General features: G+C 38.3%; 1 long non-coding RNA gene and 1 pseudogene across 2 annotated transcripts in view; both read left to right on the top strand.

Moving 5' to 3' along the window:
- LOC111096205 overlaps nucleotides 1–17,420 on the top strand; it is a 29,048-nt gene extending 11,628 nt beyond the window's left edge. Inside the window, exons 2-4 of one of the 2 annotated variants that reach the window (XR_005353863.1) lie at nucleotides 1,967–2,004; nucleotides 8,086–8,177; nucleotides 16,847–17,420. This is a non-coding gene — a long non-coding RNA (uncharacterized LOC111096205). The remainder of the gene's footprint in view (nucleotides 1–1,966; nucleotides 2,005–8,085; nucleotides 8,178–16,846) is intronic. The other variant, XR_005353864.1, reaches the window with a different exon arrangement.
- A 3,856-nt stretch (nucleotides 17,421–21,276) lies between these two features.
- Nucleotides 21,277–26,963, top strand: LOC100687864 (annotated as a pseudogene).
- The last annotated feature ends 541 nt before the right edge of the window (nucleotides 26,964–27,504 follow it).

Raw genomic sequence — 27,504 nt, 5'->3', positions numbered from 1 at the left:
TGCATGGAGCCTGCTTCTCCCTCTGCCTGTGTCTCTGCCTCTCTCTCTCTCTCTCTCTGTGACTATCATAAATAAATAAAAATAAATAAATAAATAAATAAATAAATAAATAGAAGGAAATACTGTGATAAATTGACCACTCTTTCAGGGCTATTTCCTCTATGTATTAACTAATGACAATAAGGTCTCTCAAGAATCCATTATAAAGATTTTTTTTTATTAGTGAAACAAAAGGAGCAAAGAAAGAAAAGCTGCTTTGGGGGTCTTGGCAAAATCTCCACGTGGAGTTCAATCTCCTGGCACCTGCTTTATGGAAATTCTTTCTTCTTAAGAAAACAGAGAGAATTAATACATTTTTAACATTGATCTTGATCAAAGTGAGCCAACCATACATAGCTTGACCTGAAATTCTTGGGCCATACATTGACCTTCAATTTTGAAGAGAACACCAAAATGTTTTCCCAAAATGGATTCACCAGTTTAGGCTCCCACAAGTAGATTCACATCTTCCCCAACACTTAGTATTGACAGGGTTTTTTTAAAGTTGGCCTATCCAATGCATATAAAAGGACAATTTTGTCTCGATTTGTGTTTTCCTAATCTCTAATGAGGATGGACATCTCTTCATGTGTTTATTGGTCTATAGTTTCTTCCTCTGTGACATATTTGTTCATCCTCTGCCCAATATCATGTAGGTTGTTTGTGCTTTTCTTATTGCATATTCTTGATCCTAATTGTTTTAGACTACAGTTGTCATGAATATCTTCTACAAATTCGTAGCTTACTTTTTTAAATGTAGCTTTTGATGTAGATTTTGATAGTTCTTACTTTTAATATTGTAAAATTTATTAATATTTTATTTTATGTTCAATGTGTTTTGCCTTATTTAGGAAAATAGCCTACCCCAGGTTCAGAAGACAATTATCTACATTTTCTACCAAGACTTTTAAAGTTTTAACATTTGAGGGTTTAACTTTCAGGACTATATTTTTACATGTCATAAGAAGAAGGGACCCAAAATATACTCCACCTGTGTAATTTTTGAAGTTCCATATATGTGTTAATCTCTGCATCCTATTTGATTCCACTAATCAATTTTATAATCCCTCTACCTAAACTATCTTAATCCCTCTACCTAAACCATCTTAATTATTATAGCTTTGTGACAATCCAGTATCTGGAAGAGTAAGACTCTTCAACTTTTTATTCTTCGTTGGAAATATCCTAACTATTCATGGCCCTTATTTATATATATATATACTAAAATTCTATTAACATCCATTAAAAATTCTCTTTTTTAAATGGAATTGCATCTATTTTGTAGATCAGTTTGGAAGAATTGACACCTTTATGATATTATTTTCCTATTTATGTAAATGATGTATCTATTTATATATATTTATATATATGGCCTTCAATATTGTGTAATGATATTTCATAGCTTTCCCTCTAACAGTTTTGGGTTTGTTTTTTTTTAAAGATTTTATTTATTTTTTGAGAGAAAGCAAGAGTGAGAGAGAGAGAGAATGCGCATGAGCAGGGGGAAGGGCCAAAGGGAGAGGAGGAAGGAGGCTCACCCCTGAGCAGGGAGCCAGATGCGGGACTCAATCCCAGGGACCCTGAGATCATGCATAACCTGAGCCAAAGGCAGATGCTTGACTGAGCCACCCAGGAGCCCCTCCCTCGAAGTCTTTTGTACATATGTTATATAGATTTATTCTTAGATAACTGGGGCTCCCTGAAACTACTGAAAATAATATCTTCTTCTTAATTGTATTCTTTGGTGATTTGCTGCCATTTTATAAAAATATAGCCAATTTAGGGAAACATCTGATTTGAAGCTTGCGCACTACACTATCTTATTATTTTTAACAACCTATAGTTATTTTTTTCTAAATAAATAATGATAACATATAAAAATAATGCTATTTTAACTTATTCCACTCTGATATAATTTTTCTTATAGTATTGTGCTAAGAAGTTCAACTAAAAGCCAGATATAAGGTAAAAGCATTATTGTCTTATTCCTAATTTTTAAAGGAATGCTTCTAATGTTCATCTATTTACTATGTCATTTCCAGGATTTTTGTAAATCATTTCATTTTATAGTAAAGATGGTCCCTTAAATTCCTGGTTTTCTAACTACTTTTATTATGAATGGGTATGCTGATGGGTAATATGCCCTTCTGCCATCTAATACAGTGTGTCCTTTAAAGCCTAAAATATAGCAAGAATATCTTTGATCTACCCCACCATCTGTCTCCTGGCTATGGGATGTTAGGTCTGTGCCAATCAGAAACCCAGCAAGACATATTTCCTTGGCTATCACAGACAGGAATATTACATTTTAGATTGTTATAATTCTGTCCCCTTTTCCTGCACTTTCCTTCTCCTTCCTTGACATTAGAGAAGGGTTGGGAATAGCAAGCCTACTGCATCCCGAGAAGTGTGATTTCTGCATACTAGGTGCCATTATCTTGAACAAATACTCTAAAACCACGTAAGCAGTATATGATGAATATGATAGTTTTCCTGCATGTAATACCCAAAAGTGTCAGAGAACTAAGAAGTGAGGACAAAAGAATATTCCAACTCATTTCACACTTGTTTCACAACTGGAAGCTGATCCCATTAAACCTATCCTCCAGCTAAGGCAGCTGGTTCACAGAGCTCTTCCATCTGAGGGGTAAGTTCTACCAGCTACTATCTGGTTAGCAAGACTAGTTTAAAAAAACAAACCCAAACCACTACTCTTAGTGTTTGTAACAAATGCCAAGTCTGCATGATTATTTCTTTCTATTTAAAGAGAAAAACCAGAAGGTAAAAATCAAACGAAGCATGAAATCTGTCGGCATATCTACAAAAGAGTAGTCATTATTCTGATGACAGAGAACAAGAGTATATCCTTGAAAAATGATTTATCAAAACAAACAGAATAAAAAAACACAAAAATATTTCTGGCATATCAATAGGTAGCAGTGGCTTCTCTAAGACAGGAGCAAGAAACCTTAAGAAGAGAACAGATTGAAATAAAAAAGGTAGCCTCATGAAAACCACCACGAAAAGACTGAGGTTCAAACAAAGCTGAATGTGATCAAAAGACTTAAGGAAATTAATAACTAAATAGAAGGTATTATATCAACCAAGAAGATAATAATAAATAGAATAATATTGTTTGAAGAGAATGTCCAGAATGCAGGGAGACATTGTGAATGGTGAAGGTGAAATGTTAGATATGAAGAGAATGAAAATGCAACCTAATTATTACAGATATTACTAAGATAGACATCAAAACAAATGGAATAAACAAAATCATAATTGAGGAAAACCTTCGATACCTGACTACACGCATCAGTATTTAGATTAAAATACCACATCACTTGATATAATAAATGAAAATAGAACCCAAACTCTAACTCTAACAATATTTTTTCATCAAATATAATTCAAATAAGTAAATATAAAAATAAGGGGGAAAAACAATAGACATTCAATCTGAGGAAAAGATGCAGAAAATGTTATAAGAGGTATGGCTGACCATAGTCTTCCATTGTAGCATTTACATACCAAATAAATACAGAGTAATGTCACAGAGTGTTTGAAAACTGGGATTCAACTGGGAATTCAACTCTGCTGGGATTCAACTCTGCTTTCATTATATGTGAATGTAGAAGACATGTTCTCTTTGAAAAATCAATCAACAGGCATTCTTATTATACCATTTTCATGTGTTGCTTGTCTGCAGGAAGAGATTATATTAGGCAATGGACTTGAGACTCCAGTTTATAATTTTATTTCTCTTATAAATTAGTAAATTCTGATGGCATACATCCACCTTGACAGCCTAGTTGACTTGCGTCTGCCCCTGGGACAAAATCAAGAATTGCTATCCAAACGTATTTCAGAATCCTCAAGATCAAATCCCAATTTGGAACAATGGCAAACGCTTTAAGGAAATGGCTTGCAACTCATAGGAAAGATACATACATTCATCCCTTCTCTAAAGGGAAACTGTTGGGTGTGGGAAAGGAAGATGTGCTCAGGTAAAAAAAAAAAAAAGCATGTACAAAATATTCATTGTTTTGACTCAATGTCAAGAGTCAGCATGCAGTTTTTATCAAAGGGGTGATGGGACATAAAAGATTGATGTAATGCTTTGGTTCAAGATTTCTTGGGAATCCTTTTGGAGAGGATATTCTTTCTGCTTCTTTGAACATCTCCTTTTCAAAATTTTAATAGATCAGAATTGAGTTAAAATTTATAAATTTTGTCAAGTAAGGATTGAATCATTATCCTATGCAGTCTTTCCATGTAGAGACCATAGGTTTTAGCTTCATTTTTCCAAAAGTGTGACACTTCTTTCAGTAAAATGTTTACTTTCCACATATAGTCTGTGTCCTCAATCTTTTCACTCCTTTCAAGACAGCTTTCAATAGAACAAATAGTAAAAACAAAGACAAAATGAAGCAAAACTCCATAACCCAGGGATTAGCACTTTTAATCTTAAATCTATTCAAATTCAGTACTTAAATAAATTAATATAATAATCTTTGGTTGCCCTATATTAAGATCCTATTATGAGAAGATTTTCTTGTTTTGACTTTGAAAGATTACAGTCCAGGCTCAAAACACAGGGTTTCTTCCACTGACTCTCTGGACACTTTTCCTTAGATAAATTACCTAACCATTTTACCAACTGAATCTTGGTCTAGAAATGATGATGTCACTCTAGATCATCATCATTTATTTCTTAAATGTCCTAGGATTCTTTGGTACTTCTACATTATGTTGATCTGTTTGAAAATTTAACTTCATGGAAACCCTGTCAGAGAAGTTAAAAGATCTTGGACCTATTTATGTTAATAATCACTGTATATAAGCCTCATACACTCACCCAGATAGAATTGGGGGAAGGGAAAAGGAACTAAATAGCTGTGTTTGAGTTTCTCTGGTAAATAAAGCTAACTTTAACCCAGAAATCTCATAAATTTGGTTTCAAAACAAGTTTTATTAAAATTTTGATTATTTACTTAATGAGGAACTATATGCTAATCACCTCAAAAAAGTGAAAACAGTCATTTTTAAGTTATTATAGAGATAGATACATGCTCAACTCACTGTTATCGCTCAAGTATTTATAGCTAAGAAAATATTCCTAGTCATCATCAAGGAAAATGCCCAACAAAGACTCACTTTATTGTTCATATCAGTTTTGAAACAAGTAGTGCATTGAAGAAGCCACATTTACTGACTCATTCCTCAAAAACCTCCGTTTTCTCATTTCTTACATTTTGTGACTTTCATTTTATCCATTTTGGATATAATAACATATAATATATATATAACTATGTATATATAAAATATATAATAGCATTATATGTGACTCAAAATAATATAAAGAAGATATAACAATACATAATAAAACAGTGTAACAAGAGAGTGACTATTTAAATAAAATCAGAATGTCATAACAAATTAAGATATTTATTGTTTTCAAAAAGAGCCACTTAAAAAAGCTAGCTATTCAATTGACCAATTTAATAATTAATGTGAAACTATTTCTCAGCCATATTTTTACAGTTAAAAATAAAATGAATTATACCTAAGAAGCTAAATGTGGCTATAAAAATTAAATGCCAAAAAAATTTTCAATTAACCCAAAAAAAGGCCGATGCAGAGGAAGAAAAGTAACAAAGAACAAATGGGACTGGACAAATAGAAAACAAAGAGTGACACGATAGAATTAAATATATATACAGATCTTTTCCCCCATGTACTTTGTACAAGAATGTTTATTTTAAATATAAAGTCACAATAAATTAAATAAATAAATAGTCACATATGTTAAAAGCAATAGAAAAGATATCATGCAAATACTAATCTAAGAAAGCTGAAGTGATTGTGTTATTATGAGACAAAATAGTAGAACAGGACAAGAAAACTTACTAGGGATAAAGAGGGACATTTTATAAAGATGAAACTTTCAATTATTATTTCTTGCAAAGGGGCCTGAGGAAGTAATGAAACCTAAGATGATGAAAATATACTCCATCTTAGTCTGTTGGATACTGGGGTATATACATTTGAGAAAATTATCAAACTGTACACTTTAATGGGTACATTTGCTGCATTTGAATTATATCTGAATAAAGTTAAAAAAAAAGGGCTCCTGAGTCAGTTAAGGGTCCAGCTCTTGATTTCAGCTCACGTCATGTTCTCAGGGTCATGATACTGAGGCCCATGTTGGGCTCCAAGCTCAGCAGCAAGTCTGCTTGAAATTCTCTCTCTCCCTTTGCCCCTCCTTCCACCCTCTACAAGTGCTCCCCCCATAAATAAATAAATAAATAAATAAATAAATAAATAAATAAATCTTTTTTTTTTTTTAGATAAATCTTTTTAAAAAATGTTTAAAAAAGAGAAAGAAAAAATTGACATCTGTCCAATGAACCATAAGTGGGCTAGACGTAGTGTCATTGCACAATGATTCAGATCATGTGCTCTTTGGCCAGACTGTCAGAGGCAAAGTCCTGCCTCTACTCCTTACTATACAGAAAATTAACTAAATCAGTTAATTGCTCTGTGCTTCAGTTTCTCTTTAAAATGAGCAGAGTCATAGTTAAATGGTCCTTGTAAGGATTAAATGAATTAATACAAAATAAAGTGCTTAGGACATACTCAATGGATGTTAGCTATTATCATAGCCTGTATTCTCTGCTTACCCTGGATCAACAGTGGATGCTTCTGGCCACGTGTGACATTATTTTAACACATTGAAAGGAGAAAAATAGGAAGAGAGAAGAAAGAAAAATAGCCCTTTGTTTGAAATCATTTTTTGACCTAGGGATGAACTAGAATTAATTTGCATGTCTAGATTTTTAGCTTGAGCAATGCCAAACCTCTTCCTATAATTTGATTTGCATAGTTGGCAGACACCCTGTGGGGAAAGATGGCAGCTAAATACAATTTGGAATTGTTGCCAAGAATTCTGGTTACTTGATTTGGAGATTTTTTTAGGAAGAACTTCTGGACTCTGTCCTGTTACACTATATGAATAGGATGAGCTTAATTAATATGTTTGAATGAATGAGTGAATGGAAAGGTGTAAGACTCATTCGGAGTATGTGATGCTAATGGCCCTGCTTCAGAACTTTATAAAGGAAAAACCCAAGTAGAAAACAAAATATGATGTTGGTCCCAAGGGAGCTTAAGAAACTTCTCAAAGTACCATGAGCTCTACCATTTATAAGATTTAGAAGCAGTCCTGTTCATTGCTGTCCTGTTGAGCAATGGTCTCAAAATATTTTTTACTTTTCACCCCATCATTAAAAAATGTTTGTCCTTCTCATATATAATTTATTAATTTATTCATAATTGATGCCATGCTAATATAGGATTTTACATAAAAATTTGAACTGAAGAGAAGGGGATGAAACAAAATAAATAGCATTTTTGTATACTGTCTTGATAATTGTAGATGGCTTCATATTACCATTAGCTACTATTTTGAGGCCAAATATACGCTCAAGGGTGAGGGTCCTCTTCAGTAATAATGAATATAAATTCACATTTCAAGTGGTCTTCTTGCAGTTGTGAACTTTTCAAGCCAAGTTTTTTGTTAAAATAATTTACGTGCTCCCAATTCATATCTTAGACTGTGGCTTAGAAAAACTTGCATGAGGAATAGAACACATTATCAGCACTCATTTCTTTTGTTATAATGTTGTACATTATTATCATTGTCTTAAATCTTCAGTATTTTTGTAGACACTTTCCCAATCATTTTGTAATGTTTAGTTTAAATAAAACTAGATACTATTGTTTGAGAATCCACTTAAGTGGGTCCACATTCAAGCCAGTAATTTACAGTAATCTGAGATGCAATGAAAAATGGTACTACCACTAGACTACCACATGCACCCTTCCCTCAGGACATCTCATGACAAGTGACTGACATTATACCCGTGTGAAGGGCCCGTATCAATCCACATATAAAGAAGTAAAGATTCATGCAAATCTCATTTTATATAAAATGAAATATAAATAAGAGTACTAATAATTTTTTCTGGAATCTTAATCATCTTGCAGACTCACTGGGATTCACATACCTTCCTTGAGGGACCAATTGGGAAAGAGAGTCCACAAGTCACATAAAGAGAGAGAACCCTCAAAGAGAGCAGGTATGAATTTGTAGTCTAGAACTAGAAATAATAATAACTTATGTCTTTCTTTTCCTATAGCTGAACTTGATTACTAACTCAACTTCCCGTTTTTACCTAAGTGCAGAAAACTTTGTAGTCTTCTCCAAATTCATTAGAATCTGTGATTATTAAGGCATTTTAGGTCTACACTAAGCCAGTTCAAGGATTCCCTCTTCTACTTTCCCTATGAGGTTTCACCCAAGATCCGAAGAGAAGACGGGATGGAATGGATGTGCCAGAGGATAGGGGCGAGGAAGGAAGTGGCATGAAGGTGGTATCACAGGGTCTTGGTCTCAGTCGTCTTTGGACATTGGCACTCATCCCCCCTGCATCTGGTGCTGATGCTCCCTGTCCCACATGAGAGCAAGGGCAGTGTCCAGAAAGAGTACAAGACTTTTGGCTGGAGCCACTGCTTGAAGCTAGACTTCGAGGCACCTATTGTCACCACTGATGAACAGGGAAGGGGAAAGCCAAAAAAAGAAAAAAAACTAACACTTTTCAGTTGAAAAAGGCTGAACTTTTGAATTCTTTGAAGGTCTCTGGGAGAAATAAGAAAAGTGGTAGAGTCCCTGGGGAGAAGCCCTTGAGAGGGTAGACGCATCTGAGAACTACAGTGCAGTGAAGGAATGGCCTTGGTGGGGGGGTAGTTCTCTCGCTGAAATAGAAGGCAGGGCATGTGGACACTGAGGCAGGGAATCCAGTGGGTTGGATGGGAGAAGATGAGAAGACACTTGCATGATTTTCCTCTGAGAAAGAGGATGTATTCATCAATTAAGACTGAACCTTGAGTGAATTGAGATTATCAGGGTTTGATGCGCTTTGTGGAATTCCTGTTTGAAGCTATGTTTGAATTTAGAAAAGTGAAGTTGCTTTTCTTATGCACCTGAGTCTTGTTATGTATGCACCCATGATACGTATTGCCAAATACATGCAGGACAGAACCAGATCCTCTTGAGGTGGGAGATGGAATGAATGGGTGGGTAAGAATGAGGCCACCTCCAAGTCAAACTAATTTTGGATAAACCTCTGAGTGTGAACAAGTTACTGAATCCTTCAAATGTTCTAGGAAGGTGTATGGGAATCTATGCAAGGAAAGAAACAAGAGGCAACAGTCTTCTGAATTGCTACAGAAATTCAATCTTCTAAAGCCCTGGAAAATACCTAGGAAAGAGTGAACATTATATTAGAGCCCATTACTCTATATTAGAGCCAAACCTATCTATGAAAGCATAGCAAGACACAGAGCTCCAGGTACCTTGCAGATGTGCCATCAAGCAGTAGCTTGGGGGTAGGTGTCAGGAGACAGACCTGGCTCGGGGAGAGGAGTTTGGACTCCCCTGTAAAGCCAGAGAGAACCACTTAGTCCCAGAGAAAGAACTGTCATGGGACACCTGCTAAGGATTTATTTGTCCGGAGGAGGCTCTTCTCTTTTTCTTTGCCGTTAGGAAAAGCAAAAATGGCATTTTGTTCTTAGCTCACACTCAGAAACCATAGCTATAAACAACAAAGACACAAAGACCACACAGGCTTAGGAAGGAGACTCAACAAATCAGAGAGGGACCCCTGACCCTATGCCGCCGAAGCTCGAAGCTCGACCAACGTTTTCTGGACCTGAACACTGGTGGCAAAGACTAGCCTGTCCCCGCGTGGAGGGAGTGGAGGGGGCGAGAACCCTGCTGGGGAGACTGGAGGCCTCGTGAACTCTGAGTGCCCTAGAGGCTTGGTTTACTGGAAGGGAGAGACACTAATCCAGCTCAGACCTACTGTCCTGGTGCAATTAGAGCCGGTGTCCCCTTTCACTTTCAAAAGTGTCTGAGGCTTAAGCAAAGTGTACAAAGCACCCTCGCTATCAGCAGAGCCAGCTCTTCACTTCTGAGCTGATTCATGAAGGACAACTTCAGCCTGTGTCATGATCACTGTCCTCCGAGGAGGCCAAAGGGGGACGGGAGTGGCTGAGGCTGGCACTGGAAGGAGGAAATTCCCCTTTAAAGTGCCTGGCAAGGAGGTTGCTCACGGAGGGAAGCCACTATTTGGGCTTAACCGTGGAGGCCGGGGAGGAAATGTCAGCCAGAATGCCCATGGGATTCATTGCCTGATGAGGAAGTCACTCCTCTTGTGAAATAGCTCTTGTATGGAAAAACCATGTCCCCATTTTTTTTTTTTTTTTTTTGAGACTGCAGACAGGGACAAACCCACCTCAATGAGAAGTCAATTTTCTTTCTCAGAACACAGAGTTCCTAGAACAAAATAGAGTATTTTGAAAAGTAGATCATCAACTCCTTAGCCTTTCTCCCAATCGAATGAGTAAATCACCTTGCTAGTTCAGCCAAGTCACAGGAGAGGAGATTTTTCCACAGAGAGAAGCAGGGAATGGGGGTGTAGTGGAAAGACCTGGGGTGGGCAGTAGATATTTAGTTATAGAAGTCAAAGAATTTGGGTTTGGAGACAGAGGTGTAAACAACAGCCAGTCTTCCCTGGATTTCAGATTCTATAAGGCCCTTAGGAGATAAAGATGACCTGAGCAGAGGCAGAGGGATGAGAGAGAGAGAGAGAGAGAGAGAGAGAGAGAGAGAATGGGAGCTGAGCAGGGAAGCCAGAGAGCTTGGGAGCCAGGGAGTCACTGGGGAGGCCCAGCTCCCTTTCCCCACGGCTGAGACTTGAGGTGTAGCACAGAACGAAATCCTGTCCATATTTGGAAGGATCTGAAGACAGAGTTTTTGCCTCAGTTCTCAGGTGGAGGAGAGGAGAGGGCAAGCTTCGTTAGGGTCCTTCTGACGCAGAAGCAGAGCGGAGTGTTAAAATAGAGTAGCCATTTGCATTATCTAAGTAGGTGTGTCTGACCCAGAACTTTCCTGAGCTAAATATGCTGAGTTGAGGTGTGATAGCTAAGTGTGAAATAGCGAAGTGTGAAAGGAAACCAGAAAGGCCTGTAGCCAAGATGTGGTAGTTACCTGAGTGGAAACCTTAGAGGAACAGGACTTCTCAGCAAGGGTACTGCCATCCGTTGTGATGAAAACTGGGGACAAGAGGTATCTCACCCTGCTACGCTCCCATGGGAACCCCCCCCCCCGCCCCCTTCATCACCTGGAAAGCATGGCTACCAGCAAGGATGAAGGTGGAGGTCATAATAGTAGTAGCCAAGATATGGAGCTTTCTACAGACCAGCCACTATTTGATATAGTTTTTTTTATATGACATATTTAATTCTCACAAACAATCCTATGATGTAGGAACCATTATGAAACCCACTTTGCAGATGAAGAAGGCACACAGAGGTCAAAAATAAAAATCCTCCATTAATTTAAATTAAGTAGAATTGACTGACATCAGTTTTAGGATACCTTGTAGACTAGACTGCTCAGAAAAATCATATATATGTGTGTGGACACATGTATGATATAATTGCATTTTCACACAAAGCTTTAAGCCCACTGAGAAGATGTGTGGTGTGAATTTTTAATTATGAGGTATTATATATAACAGATAATGGCAAATCAAAGTAATAGTATAGTTGGCACCAAAAAAAAAAAAAAAAAAAAAAAAAAAAAAAAACCACAAAACAAACAAAATCCCAAACCAGAAAAAGGATAAAGGCCACCATGTTTCCTCTTCAGCATAAACCTCATCTTTCATTATTTCCTTATTCTCTCATTTATCAGCCACTTTGTGACTTCATTTTTCTCTCCTTATGGGCCTTGTCCTAGACTAAATCATTTCTTTTTTTTTTTTTTTTTGACTAAATCATTTCAATGCTGTTTTTATCAACACCTTAAATTTCTGTCAAACACCCAGATTTAAACCAAGCTTCTTTTCTGTGTTCATCCTCCCAAAGTAAAAGTAAAAACAGAGGCCCACATATTGTCAAATTTAGGTTCTATGATTTCATGAGGGTGACAGTTGGCAAAATATCAAAAAGAAAAGAATTTAGTTATTATTAGACATGTTTGCACCGTTAATGAGCTACCAACATATGAATGAGTAACAAACACAAGCACAATTTATGAATTATTATATACTTATTCCATAAACCTATTTTCTTGCCTTCATTTAAGCAAAATACAGGTTGTAGTAACCAAGACTTTTCACCTATTTTGTGTTCCATCGGAAGCAATTATTCTAAAGGATTAAAAGAAAATATGTAATTATATTCAGTATGTACAAAGCTTGAACAGTTTCACTAAAAAGTACATCAAAAAGCAAAAATTACAATATTTCTGTTTTCAAGCACTTGTCTTCTGAAATGTCCAACATTATCTGTTAAAAGTATAAAACCAATGCCAAAAAACTAATGCACATTAAACATAATTAACTAATGTTAAACATCTTAAGTTTTAGAATTCATATAAATCTTTTTTTATAAGTCTCAATATTCTTTATATATATATATTTTTTTTTAATTGAAGTTTGGTTTGCCAACATATGGTATACATAAATCTTGCTACGTCTGTCAATAACGTTTAAACCAATCAGAAATCTAGCATTCGGTTTCCATCTAATTGAGTTGGCACCACGATGTGTGTTGTATCTAAAAGTCCTATAAATCACCTACTACTATCAACCTTAAAAATAAAACAGCCAGTTACTTTACCAGCAAAGTGAGTTCATTAGGGACTAAGGAATCGCAATTTGGGACCTGCAAATTATGGTGAACTGTGCAAGCCCAGAGAACAAGGGAGAGGATCTTCCTTTTACAGAGGAAAAGAAGGGGGGTTAGGAGGGGCTGTTTGGCACGAGACAGACAAGTGTTCAAGATTGTGGCAACTTGTTGGCTGAAACGCAGCAGTTCCTCATTGGCGGGGTTGTTGCTGGGCAAGGCGCGGAATTTCCCTTCCTCCTCCTGGGGTAGTAAACTAAGCTGCTTTCTGTTGGGTAAATAACTGCAACAAGGGGCCCGTGGGTGAACGCTCTCCATTCAGAGCTTCCCAATCCCGTATCAAATGAGGCTCCTCCACACATTTCCACAAGGCTATGAAATACTCCTCCACCACGTGCAAGTGTGGTGAATGCTGTTACAATTCATGGTTAAGCCTAGAACCACAAATCGCAGCATGAAACGAAGCAATAGTACTGTCTGGGATCATGGGAAATGATAGTTTTTGTCATGCAACCATCTACTGCATGCTTGCTAACCTGTGAGAAAAAAAATTTGACCAGTCACTTGGGTTTTTTTTCTCTTGGCTTAAATGTTTCTCCTGCTCAAATCTTCCCTTGCCCTGGAAGCTTCGTTGGTCTCTGACGGTAGCAAGGAAAGAGCCCACAAACATTCATGGCTGCTGGGCAGAGCTGCCCTTCATTTCAAGTCCTTCATTTCCTATATGCTCTAGGGGATGATACACATCAAGTCCTTCATTTCCTGTACGCTTTAGGGGATGGTACACATAAAGAATGATTCCCTGGGTCTTCTGTGGTGTTAGTCATGAGAGAGGATATGTGGGGTTATAAGTCATGCTACTGCATTTAGGAGCACCAGGTCCCTAAAGACAGACATGTATTTCTTTTTCCTAACTAATACGGAAATGTTCCCTCGCACACCAGTACAAAGAGAATACTAATCATCACTTAGCTTCCACTGTTACCACCATGGTCATGTGTTCTTTAAAAAATGTGTGCAGTATCACAAAATATTTCTAACACTCAGGAAAATAAGGTGTTTGCCTCTTTGTTCTTGCCACAGTGGGGAAAACCCGTATCAGTCATCGCCCATCCAGGTGTCTCCTTTCTAGAAGCTGAAAGGCTCAGGGTAGGAGCTTATCTCCACTCAGACTGACCAAAGTATCCCAGAAATTATTTGCTGGAACTAATGGGGAACACCAGTCTCTTTCCCTGGTGCGATGTTTAAGGTGCAAGTTAGGAGTCTGGGGTTGTTGGTGGCTTTCTTGTCAGTCACGTGTTTAGTCCTAGTGTGAAAAATCAAGGGAGACAGAGGCAAGGAGGCAATGTACCATTGATACATCAGGCACTAAGGGCTAAGAAATATAGACAGAGAACAACAGCATCATTGAAGGCCCTGGATCTCTTGTTTCAGAAGTTACACTTTGGGACATGAGTCAATAAATTCTTTTTTTTTCCTAAGATTTTATTTATTTATTCATGAAAGACACAAAGAGAGAGGCAGACACAGGCAGAGGGAGAAGCAGGGCTCCCTGCAGGGAGCCTAATGTGGGAGTCGATCCCAGGACCCCGGGATCAAGACCTGAGCCAAAGGCAGATGCTCAATCACTGAGCCACCCAGGTGCCCAATAAATTCTTTTTGCTTAAATTCAAACTGAGTGCCTGCCTCTTGCAGTCAAAGAGCATTATGAGTAATTTAAGTTAATCTACAATAACTGTGCGTTGAAGATCCTCCCCCAGCTAGTTTAGTATTGAATATCTGGGGATGCCGGAGTGGCTTTATCTTTATGAAAAATAAAAATGGAAAACTTGTGAAAATCCATGTTTGCTTACCAATCTCTGTGAGCATTAGCATATATGTAAGAAATAGTAAAGTAGAGTTAAAGTGGAGATTTTTCTCTTTTTAAAAAACATACTTGACTAGAAATAGCAAATTTAGAATAACGAATCATTAAGTTTTAAAATCCTGATAATCAAGTTGCCTAAGAAACCATGTTATCCCAATGATCAAGTTGGATTACTTCATCACTAAAAAGCCATAGAAAAAAATAGTAATTCGACTAAAGTGTTTCATAACAGTATATTGAAAATCAAGATTAAATCTTTTGGGCAGCCTAGGTGGCTCAGCGGTTTAGCACCGCCTTTGGCCCAAGGCGTGATCCTGGAGTCCTGGGATCGAGTCCCATGTCGGGCTCCCTGCATGGAGCCTGCTTTTCCCTCTGCCTGTGTCTCTGCCTCTCTCTCTCTCTCTCAGTCTGTGTCTCTCATGAATAAATAAATAAAAAGCTTTTTTTTAAAAAAAGATTTAAATCTTTTCACTACTTTAAAGGTATTAAGAACCACCATAAGCAAACGGTGTTATAAAAGCATTATAAAAGGCATCTTTTAAAAGAGATGGTCATTCTCACCAAATATTAAAAACTATGATCAAGCTTAAGCTTGGTGTATCTTAATTACTGGACATGTTTTATTCTGAATATATTCTCAAAAACTGTAAGATATTATGAAATGTATAGCTATTATAGATAATATAGGTGCATTTTTTTCTTATCAGCGGTAGTTTTGTTTTATTATGTGTAGCTCAAAAAATAGAAAAGGTATTTTCTTAGTTAAAAAACATGTTCCTAAAAAAAAATACTTTGCTTACTACCATTCATACTTCTTAGAGATTAAGTAGTTTAACTATGTTATTACAGATTTATTGCAAAATATGAAAATAGAAAAATCTCTTAAGAATCTTTTATGAAAAATACACAATGTGGTTAAATAATTCAGTTGGGTAGTGATACATGTCAGTACTTTTGCAAATAACTAAGTTTGTTTGACTTAAGCATAAGCTTGCAATTGGTTAGGTTTTGAAAACTGTATAGCTAAGAATTTTAGAGGCCTGTGGGTGTTCCCCAAATTTTTTAAAAAATTAATTTACCTGTGGAAAACACACCTGAAATAAATTCTCAACTTTGATAGAATTTTATGTTCAAATTTTCTTTTTTTTTTAAGATTTTATTTATTTGACAGAGAGAAAGCACAAGTAGGGGGAGCGGTAGGCAGAGGGAGAGGGAGATGGAGAAGCAGACACTCCTCTGAGCAGGGAGCCAGATGTGGGGCTCAATACCAGGACCCTGGGACTATGACCTGACCTAAAGGCAGATGCTTAACCAATTGAGCCACCCAGGTGCCCCTATATTCAAATTCTCAAAATAAGATATAGAATTTATTACACAATGATGATAAAATATACCCTTTTAACAACATTGATGAGTTTTTTAGATTTTTGTTGCTTTTTTGTCTTATATACAAATATAAATTTTATATACAGATTTAAACGTATGCATACATATATACATACATACATCTGTGTGTGTGTGCATTAATATTCTTCTCATAAAATGAGGTACTGAACCAAAACAGCTTAAAAGTCAACAGTCTTTACTAAAAGGACCATGTAAGAACATTTAATTCATCATGGTTCCCAAACTAAGATTGCTAGATCCACTTTATGGTGTTATTAAAAGCTAAAGCATGTTAAGGACTACTTAATATTTCATCAATACATCATCCAATTTCTTATTAAAATGTCTGCGCCACTGTACATTTCCACCAGCATGAGAGACACAATAACTTATTAAGATTAAACTCTTAACATAAACTAGGAACTGTGCTGAGCACATTAAGCTCATTTAAATCATCATTAATCACTCTAGGAAATAGATGCTATTGTTTTTCTCTATGAGTTGTAGGGAAGTGGAGACTTGCCCAGGGCCGGCAATCTCAGAGGGCAACAGCAGCTGCCTCGGGTCCTTCTGCCTCAGACCCACGGTCTTCACCACCATGCCATATTGCCTTATTTTGGTTAATTCAATAGTCAAAAAAATAAAAAATAAAAACATGTATTTTATTCATGTTCTTTTACTATTTTTTCAAACATTTTTTCCTTCTTTGTGAACTATTTTCTGGTGTGGATGTGGGAAGCAAAGGCAGGAGAAATTATGAAATTTCCTTACTACATACAGCCCATTGACGCATCCTTGAAACAGGTAGAGTGACATTCCTCTAGCGACTCAACTCCCTGGATGTGTCTGACACTTTGCTAAGGGCAGAAGACAATCTTAGCCTGACCCCCAGGAGCCGGTAAGTCTACTTTAATATATAAAAATTCCTTTGGGAACTTTTGTCTCTATTCCCCAAGATACATGTTGGCAGTCATCCCCCAACTATATGACCCACCTGCATACATCAAAACAGTCTCGTTGAGTAAAGGCCAAGTAGGGCTAGGTAGGAAGAGATAGTTAGGGGGCCGGCCACATGATCAGAAATCCCAGAAATGCTGAGGCCTAATGAAACCAGAGATAAGGGAACAAATCAGATGACCCTGCCCTGGGTGTCAGAGGTGGGGTCTTTTTATGGCAGTTACATTGTGACCAACAAAGAATAACCAGACCCCAAAGACACCATTTAAGATGTTATCACCACTCCTTACTCAAACTAAGACGTCACAAGAATGGTCAGGCCACAAGCCCCCCGGTCAGTTCTAAATAAAAGACTGTCAGAAGAGGCCCAGGCTGGCAACACTGTCGGGACCCTTCTCACTCCCTGAGAGCTTTTCCTGTATCCTCGCTTAATAAAACTCTATCACTTTATTCACTTTCTTTTGTTGAGATTCATTCTTCAACTCCGTGAGACAAGAACTTCACTCTCCCGCTTCAGTATCATCCCTTATTTATTTTTTAATTTGAATACTAATGCTTTCCACGTTGAGTTCTTTTATATTGTCTAAATAATTATAAATATTTTGCTCTATTTTTATCTTTCGTTTTATATAATGAATTCTTTCTAAGTAGTGAAACCTACAGAATTTTTTCAGAAGAGAATTTGTAAAGGAGCATCTAGGTCAATTCCTTCACATAATATTTGAGGAGAATCAAGGTCGCATGCTCAGCTAATTGCTACTCCCGGAGTATAGCCTGGAGGGCAGTAGCTAAGAAATATACTATGTTGACATTATATAATACCAGAATAGATTGGAACTTCCAAGATTATTTATTTTATTACAAGCATTATTTTTTAATTAGATCACTTTTTTAATCTTTTGTGAGGTTTACTTAGAATTAAAATGTATGGCAGGGCGCCCAGATGGATTCAGTGGGTTAAGCAGCCTAGTCTTGATTTGGGCTCAGGTCATGATCCCAGGGCCTGGATGAAGGTCAGATGGGTCCTGGGATGGAGGTCCAGGCTCATCAGGGAGTCTGCTTGTGGATTCTCTCTCCTTCTCTCTACCCCCCCCCCCCCCCGCCACGTGCACTCGCATGCAAGCTCTCTCTCAAATCAATCAATCTTTTTAAAAAAATTAAAATGTGTAGCCATCTTGCTCAACTAAAACATAAAAAGACCTAAAAAAAAGTATGCATACATACACAAGCTATGCCTAAATGATACAAAATATGCAGAGATGTAGTATATCCACTTGACTTTTTTTTTTTCAGTGTTACCTAGTCCAAGAAAATAAATACACCTTAGCAAAAATCCACCAGGCTTTTCTTGGCTTTCTCTATCTCATTCCTCGTTTGGAGAAAATCTTCACCTTAATCCAAAGAGGTGGCCAAGGGTTGAGTATTACATTTGCTTTGCTACTAATCCTGCTGTGAATTTAGATTTTGCTTTTCTCTCTAGTAGGTGAAAGTGAGGGGTAAATGACTGGCAAAGGGACTCCTGAGGAGGAAATTCAAACAGTCGCCAAAAGCCAAAGATAACTTTATTTCATGCTATGCCTTTCTGATTTGTTGTCTATGATCATAAGTGTTTATGATCTAGGATTCATTCTTTTTTTTTTATTTTTTTTATTTTTTTTAGGATTCATTCTATCCCACGGGATAGCATATCATTTTGTAAGTTTCCTTTATAGAAACCTGTGTTCATATGAAGGCAAAACGGGATGACATAAGCCAAGTATGTTTCCAAACAACAGCAACAATTCTCAACACTCTTTATTCTTGTTTTTGGTTAGGAGAAAGAGATGGTGTGAATCATTACAGAAAACAACTGCCGTTATTACTCTCATTGCCCCACACCCCTTTCCACACGACTCCAAACACACACACACACACACACACACACACACACACACACACACCACGAATTCAGCCCCCCAATACAAGGACCACTTTGTAGAGACGGGTTTATTTTTAACAATGTAATATTAACGTTTTCTGGAAAATGCAGTGAGCTGTAGGCAAGGCAAATTCAAATAGGGGGAGCAAAGCATTGTAAAATATTTTTGTTCTTTATCATTACTTGATTAAACAGAAAGCAGGGATAACAGAATCCATAGGAGCTGCCTATGAATGGAAGATAAAAAAAAAAATTAAAAAAAAAAAAAAAACTGGTGAAGAGTGACATCTTTCAGTCTCTCCACTACATGGCTTCAGGTTTACCAAACTCTTTATATGCAAAAATGCTTTTCAACAGCATCCTTGGCCATCAGGAAAGATGATCTCGCATTGCCAAGTGGGCTTTGAGCTGCTTCCTAATTTACTTTTTTCCTCAGTTTGTTACTTGATGGTACACATGCTAATGTGCCATCCTGGGCTAATCTGACTTCAAAACTCTCACTGTGCCTGCATTTCAATTTTCCTGCTCCTCTTCTATCACCCTCCAAAATCACCGAAATCCACTACTTCTCTTGTTATATATGGTGCCCATAACTCAAATGCCTGAAACATATTTGCTTTCCAGCTGCTACTCATGAAGCCAACAGACTCTAAATTCAGGGCGTCTTTCCACAACTATTCAGTAGAGAGACAACCACTCCTAGTTAAGTTGCCTAGGCAACCACTTGGTGCAAAAACTGCAGTTAAATTTTTTTTTCCTCTCTCGTGTTCTATTTTTCTAACTTTGGTTAATTTTTTTCCCCTAATTTTCCAATATCTAGTTCCTCCCCTACATTTCTCTTTTTACATTATCTTTAGCATGTCTTCTCCTCTTGCTTTTTTCCCCCTCTTCTTCTTGTAAGTATCCCAATGTTCTTTCCCTTAGGAAAGAGATCAAAACAAATATTTGCCTTTAAAGTTGGCTTGTCAACTACCATCTGGTTACTATTTTGTTCCTTTTTAGAAAATCAACTGTAGGCCTTTCGTAAATGTGGAAATTCTGCTCACGCTGAAAATCAACTGCAGGCCTTTCGTAAATTTGGAAATTCTGCTCGCTTACACTAAAAACCAATTGTAGATATTTCATAAATATGGGAATTCTGCTCACTTACGCTACCGGTTACACTAATAAGCTACCAGCTTATTAAAATGTGGAAGTCTTAGTAATAGAGACAACAGTGGTTCAGACTCTAATTTCCACATCTGCCTCCTTTCTCTGAAGGCTGAGGGCATTTGAAGTGCAACTTCTTAAGCAACACCAAAAACAAACAAGGGTGAAGAACTTTGATTTGAGGAGAAATCCCTTTGGTTAGCAGATTGCTAGCTAGGGTGAGCTAGACTGGCAAGAAATAAGTTAATGTTCTGGGAGGGGGAAATGTGACTGCTGAGCAGTCATTTGTATGGACTGAGGTCTCTTAAAGCTTCCGGATCTGGTTCTGACTGGAGATGTGGTTGACAGATTCTGGTTAGTTGCCACCCATTTCTCATTTGACTTAGAGCATAAATAGTTTTCGTGTACATGACTTAAAATAAAGGTGTTTGATAGTTTCCATCTTATTGCTTCACAACTAAAAACAACCACCAAAAAGCCACCTCCTTAACTGAGTTGCTATTGCCTACAGGGCAGGGTCCAGATGCCTCGGCCTGCCTTTCCCGAAGTCTCTAGAATCTGCTCTGAATCTGATTGCTGATCCTATTTCCCATATCTCCCACTACTCTCTGCACCATGATGCCAACAGCACCAGTCCATTTCTTTCCCAATACGCCATGTGCATTTCTCTCTCCTCTCAGCCTCTGGTCATCTCGGAGATGCTCTTCTCATTCCACCTCATTGACCAGCAGTTACAGCTGGGCCCCATATTCAGGGAGGCAGGACATAATACTTGGAAAAGAGCATCCCAAAGGCAGCCACTGTGGTTTTCCCTCCTCTCTTTTCTGACCATCGTTGCCAAAGACCTCAAATTCCAGAGTGACCTAAGAACAAGGACCAGATGAGGTGAGGAGTCAAAGATTATTTCAAGAGAAAGTGTTTTTTTTTAAGATTTTTTCATTTATTTGAGAAAGAGAGAGAGAGTAGGAGTAGGGGGAGGAGCAGAGGGAGAAGCAGACTCCCACTGAGCAGGGACCCTCCCCTCCCCCCAGGGGGGCTCGATCCCAGGAGATCATGACCTGAGCCAAAGTCAGATGCTCAACCAACTGAGCCACCCGGGTGCCCCTGTCAATGGGTGAGAGTCTTAAGAGGAGGAGCGGAATGTCCTTAGGGTTACAGGCCACACAGATGAGGTGGCTCCCTACTGAAGTGTAACGTGGTGTTTCGGGATATGGGTAACTCAGACGTGTGTCAGTGGACAGCTGCCAATTTCCACATCGTGAAGAAACAGTGAAGGGAAAGTGAGGGTAGCTTTAGAAAGGCACTCAATTTAATTAAGTGAAAGTTTTGGGTAGCATTACTTGTTATGGAAACTCTGATCATTTCTTCAATTAATACTGAGCATTTCCATTATCACTCATTTGTTGAATATACATCCGCCCTGCCTTGTCTTAGCTGGAAAACTGGACTAAGTAGCCAGAAAAAAGTTTAAAAACAATAAAAACCAAAATATGGACTTGTTTGCAAGCTAAGGGTATATATTCTGACCACTGCTGACAGCCAGTTTTATTTCTCAAAGTATCTCCTAAAGGGAGCGTGGACGTTAGAAACTATCAGAGTTAGGTAAGATTTAGAAGACTTCAAAATAATGTCATTCTACGTCGAAGAAAGCCAAAGTTCCAAGAAATGAAGAATGTTTATATTTGCAGAGAACCTGTCAATGAACAAGCACCTCCCTTTCTTTCCGTTTTGGATTTCCTGGTGATGGAACCATCCAGCCTTGTGGTCCTCACTTCCTCCTAGTAGGTAACTACGAAGCTAGCTCCTTGAGTCTACAGCCTTCAATGGAACCACCTCCCCCGGAGCCCAACAGACCCTCCCAGGGTCTCCTGACCAACTACCCAAACATCCACTGCTGCAGGGGAGCGGTGTTCTCACCGGCAGAGTGGGACCATTCACTTTGCCAATTACCGGTAGGGAGACAAAGGTGGGGAGGAGACCCAAGCCATCTCGGCTGTGGGGGGGAAGGGAAGACTGCTAGGGAGATGGCGTGCATTGAGGGCAGGCTGGAGGTGGCAAGAAGGGAGGCTTCTGGGCAGCCCGGGTGGCTCAGCGGTTTAGTGCCGCCTTCGGCCAGGGTGTGATCCTGGAGACCCAGGATCGAGTCCTGCGTCAGCTCCCTGCAGGGAGTGTGCTCCATGCCTGTGTCTCTGCCTCTCTTTCTCTCGTGAATAAATAAATAAATAAATCTTTAAACAAAAAAAAAAAAAAAAGAAAGGAAGGAAGGAAGGAAGGAAGGAAGGAAGGAAGGAAGGAAGGAAGGAAGGAAGGAGGCTTCTAAAGTTGCCCCAGAGCCTTGGTGCTAAAGCAGCTCTATCTCAGCACATAATGCTCAGCAGAGGAAATGAGTGTTTCTTGTTCTCCTTCTTGAGGATCAGAGCTCTGGAACACCCCAGCCGTGACAAGAAACTCATCCCCACGCCTCGACCAAAGCCACCAGAGAGAGGCAACATGACTGGGGGTCAGCCTGGAGGTGGTGGCTTGGATGGAACTACGAGAATCTGAGGGGAAAGGAGCTCAGAGCTCAGTTCTGCTGGGTATTCTTTAAACAGACTTTGCTTTGAAATCTTGCCTTTATAAGCACAATCATTATCCTAAACATTTTATGGGCCGGTGCCTCCATTTCTTCAGTTGTGAAATGGGGACAATAAAGCCCACATCAGGGTTATGAGAATTAAGACAGTGGGTGTGGGTAAAGCACTTAGCAAAGTACCTGGTGTGTAGTAAACACCGGGTGTGCTCTCCTTCGAGAAGATGATATAAGTGGTTAGGAGCACAGATTCTGTATTCGACCTGCTTTGGTTTGAGACTTGGCTTTGCCATTTTTGAGCGTGACCTTGAGCAAGGTCTTCTCTGGCCTGTTTTTTCATATGTTGTGCTGTTAAGAGAATTAAGTACACACACACACACACACACACACACAAAGCCCTGGCAACAGTCTTTAATGTACATTAAGTGTTAACTGTTAATGCCTATTAAGCATTACCTCCTTTCCCCTCCCCACTCACCCACATGTGGCCTGTCGCTGAATCTGGAACTTGTGTCCAGTGACAACACTCCAGAGGTATCAAGAAGCCGTGCCCAGGGCCTCTTACTCCCAGCAGGGGCCTCGCCAAGACGACTTGGCCAGCGTCCCCTTTGTGCAGCCAACTTTCCCACACAACGTGCAAGGAAAGTTATGGGAAAAGGTTTCCCTGTTTCCCTTCCTGCCCTTGGGAGACCAGGAATAATCCCTTAGTTAACCCACATTCTCTTTTCATGAGACCCATCTTTCTCCCAAGTGAAGGAGAAACTCTGAGGTGATAGAAGTTATTCTTAATTAAATCAAGAATAAAGCCACATATTCATATGCCATTTACTTGGGCTCGAGCTGCCAGGGGCTTTTCAAAGTCTCAAAGTCACGACTGAAAATAGTACTTTCAACTTTAAACACATGAAAGGCCAATGCTGAGTCTAAGATTGTGGATAATTCAGAACTGTTTTAACCTGATTTTATGAGTAAGACATTTGTGCACGACCATCTTAAATTAAGAAAGAAAGAAAGAAAGAAAGAAAGAAAGAAAGAAAGAAAGAAAGAAAGAAAGAAAGAAAGAAAGAAAGAAAAAAGAAAATATCCAGTCGACCCTGTTGTACAGGAAAAAGAACTCTTTGTTGCATGGAAGAAAAAGTTGTAGCCTTATTTCTAAGAAGAGCATTTTTCAGATGTATTAGAGCACCCTCTTTTGGTACCTACGAACATAGGGTATCCCAAAATTCAATAGCCAGAGACTAGCAGCACATTTTCTCAGCCCATGATTTCCTTTCAAAAACTGTCTCAGAAAAATCGTGTTTGAAATACTCTATTTTTTGTTTGTTGCTGCTGTTGTTGTTTTATTTGTTTTTGCAATAATCCTGAACAACACATGTAACAGAATTGGTAAAACCAAACAAACCAAAACAAAACAGATTGGAAACTTTAGGAAAACGAAATTAAATTCGACAAGCCTGTAAGAACAGTAAGAAATGTGGTGCCAGCACCACCTAGTGTCGACGCTGAGTAATTCTTACGTATGAAAAAAATAATAATTTACCCAAAAGAATATAATTTAGGTTAAAGTTAGGTCAACATTCTGCAAGCAAATCACATTGATTGACATCTCCCTCCTTTTTTTCCTATTGTTCTCCACAATCTTTATATTATCAAATAAGAGAAATATTTTAAAAGTAAATTTTCTCCACTAATAGAAATCCAATTCAGATGAAAATTTCATGATAAAACTGGAATATTTGGATGTCTAATAAACATATATCTAGAGCACCATGAGATCCTTCAAAGAGCTATCAAAGTAAACTTCGTACACCCTAAGGTGGGGCAGGACTTTTTTTTTTTTTTTTTTTTTTTGTAATTTCTTGCTCCAAGAATGGTTCCCTGAAGGCTCTGTGGTGACCTTCACCTAACCTTCAGGGGCTTCTCTGCCATCAGTACTGCCAAATATTATTCAAGGCCTGAAATAGATCTACATAGAACGAAGGAGATCCTTTCATTTGCCTGTGTGGCTCTACCTTTAAGAGATTTATGTTAGTTCCTGACAGATTATTTTTGTGATTCCCACAGATTATCAACGTGCCCTTTCCAGTCATAGGCAGCCTCAGGACAGCTGTGAAATGAGTCAAATTTGGGTGTGGTCCCTTCTCTTCTTTTCCGTTCAGCCTGTATGCCTTTGCTTCATTTCCAGGCTACTTCCGTCCACCCAAAAGAGCCACAAGCTTCTCACCAATTTCCGTCCCTAAGAGTCTTGCAAATTAATGCAAATTAAACAGCAACTGCACTTGCCATGGTGGCGCAGCGGTTTGGCGCCTGCCTTTGGCCTAGGGCGCGATCCTGGAGACCCAGGATCGATTCCCACGTCGGGCTCCCGGGTGCATGGAGCCTGCTTCTCTCTGCCTGTGTCTCTGCCTCTCTTTCTCTCTCTGTGACTATCATAAATAAATAAAAATTTAAAAAAATATATTTATAAAAAAATTTAAAAAAAAACAAAATCTTTTCTGGAATAAATAAGGTAAAATTTAAATGAATGAATGAATAAATGCCAAACAAACAAAACTCCTTGGACTCAGACATAAACGCCTCAGGATGGTTAATGTGCTGATCTGCCTATATTCAACTATTCAAATTTTTTTAGGAATCCTGAGTGGAAATCAGATAAACTTATTAAGACTCAAACCAGCAAAGATGGTTTGAACAGAGGGCCTTTCTGTGCCAGAGAGGCAGGATACATCCTGGCTCTGAGGGCCTCATCCCAGGTCACTGTTGTCACTTTCTATTTTGTGTGAATTCCCAAAGGCACTTCCTGAATCCATTTCTTCATCTATAAAATGAGAAACATTAGCAACTATTTTGTATGAACATTATTCTGAAGCTTCAGAAGGATCTGCTATAGTACTTAGTAAGCACCACTCCAAGAATCGCTATATAATAGTAATAATTATTATTATTTGATATATATACATATTATTATCATTATTCCCAATGGGATGTGCTCAATAATAAGAAATCTGTCCTAGGATTTTAAAAGGGAGCAAAAACATCTTTCTAGCCTTTTGTTTGAGCCAATGCTTCCGTTTTTCCGTTTTTAAATAGCTTCAGATTTTTCAATAAGAATTGTCATCAATAATTCTGGATAAAAAGTGGAATCCAGGGGATCCCTGGGTGGCTCAGAGGTTTAGCACCTGCCTTTGGCCCAGGACATGATCCTGGAGTCCCGGGATCAAGTCCCACGTCAGGCTCCAGGGATGGAGCCTGCTTCTCCCTGTGCCTGTGTCTCTGCCCCTCTCTCTCTCTATGTCTATCATGAATAAATAAATAAAATCTTTTAAAAAAATGGAATCCATTCTGATTAATCAGTCCTGGTTTTAGCTAAAGAGGTGCTGCTCATGGAAAGAAAAGAGAGCAGAGGAATAGGAATATTTTGACAAAATAACATAGAAAAGAACAGACATTTACCTTAAAGTCTCTACCATTCTTTATGCTCAATTAATAATAATAATAGTAATTAATAATAACAACAGCTTTTTGGGGTTCTTGGAGGCAGCACGGTGAGGACCATGTTGCAAACATCCTGCTCACCAGTACATCCGGGGCTGGAAAAACCACACTAGGCAAAGAACTTGCATGAAGGATCAGGACTGAAATACATTAATGTGGGTGATGCAGCGTGAGAAGGGCAGTTATATGATGAAGGGCAGTTATATGAGGGCTCTGATGAAGAGCATGACTGCCCCATTTTAGATGAAGATAAAGTAGTTGATGAATTATTTGATGATTTCTTCCCTGAACTCGGGTTTTCATATAGTTTTTGTGCTGCAAGCAGATAACGGTGTGTTGTACAAAAGACTTGAAATAAAGGGTTATAATGAGAAGAAACTAAAAGACAATATTCGGTGTGAAATTTTTCAAATTCTTTATGAAGAAGCATTAGCATCCTACAAGGAAGAAATAGTACATCTGGGGTACCTGGGTGGCTCAGTGGTTGAGCGTCTACGGTCCTGGGAATGAGTACCACACATCGGGCTCCCTGCAGGGAGCCTGCTTCTCCCTCTGCCTGTGTCTCTGCCTCTCTCTGTGACTCTCATGAATAAGCAAATAAAATCTTAAAAAAAAAAAAAAAACTAATACATCAGCTGTCCAGCAATAAACCAAATCTAGAGGATATTATCAATCAGATATTGAAGCGGTTTGAGCAGTGGATCAAGGATCATAGCTCTGACTTACAAGACTGGCCACTTCACAACCACTCTTGTTATATCCCTTCATATTATATAAATTGTCCAGTTATCAGTAAAACTTTTTTATTGAAACTGTGCTGTAGGATAGTCTAAAGGTTTACATTGGGGCTTATATTGTCTCTAGGAGAAAGCAAAACATTCTCAAGTATAGTCAATATACTATAATATCAATAATATTATATACTATTAAAGATTTAGAGGGGCACCTGGGTGGCTCAGTGGTTGAGTATCTGCCTTTGGCTCAGGTTTTGATCCCAGAGTCCTGGGATCAAGTCCCATGTCAGGCTCCCTACAGGGAGCCTGCTTCTCTCTCCGCCTGTTTCTCTGGCCCTCTCTGTGTGTCTCTCATGAATAAATAAATAAAATCTTAAATATATATATATTTAGAGTAAAAACTGCCATTTTAAATGCTTCAACTGTTAAAGAATCAATCAATCTGACCAAATGGGTGGCCATCTTCTAAGTTGATTACAGACGACAATGAAGGTGATCCTTTAAAATAAAACTTAAGACTAAAGATAAACATAAAAATAATGATAACAGCTTGTCTTTGTATCAGGCACTTTCCTTAGCACTTTCCTAGTGTTCATGCATATTCCCATAATTTGCCATTTTACACATTGGACGAAATTGA

The sequence above is a fragment of the Canis lupus genome, chromosome 1 (assembly GCF_011100685.1).
Source record: "Canis lupus familiaris isolate Mischka breed German Shepherd chromosome 1, alternate assembly UU_Cfam_GSD_1.0, whole genome shotgun sequence".
Taxonomy (NCBI): Eukaryota; Metazoa; Chordata; class Mammalia; order Carnivora; family Canidae; genus Canis; species Canis lupus.
This window is presented reverse-complemented; position numbering and strand designations above follow the sequence as displayed.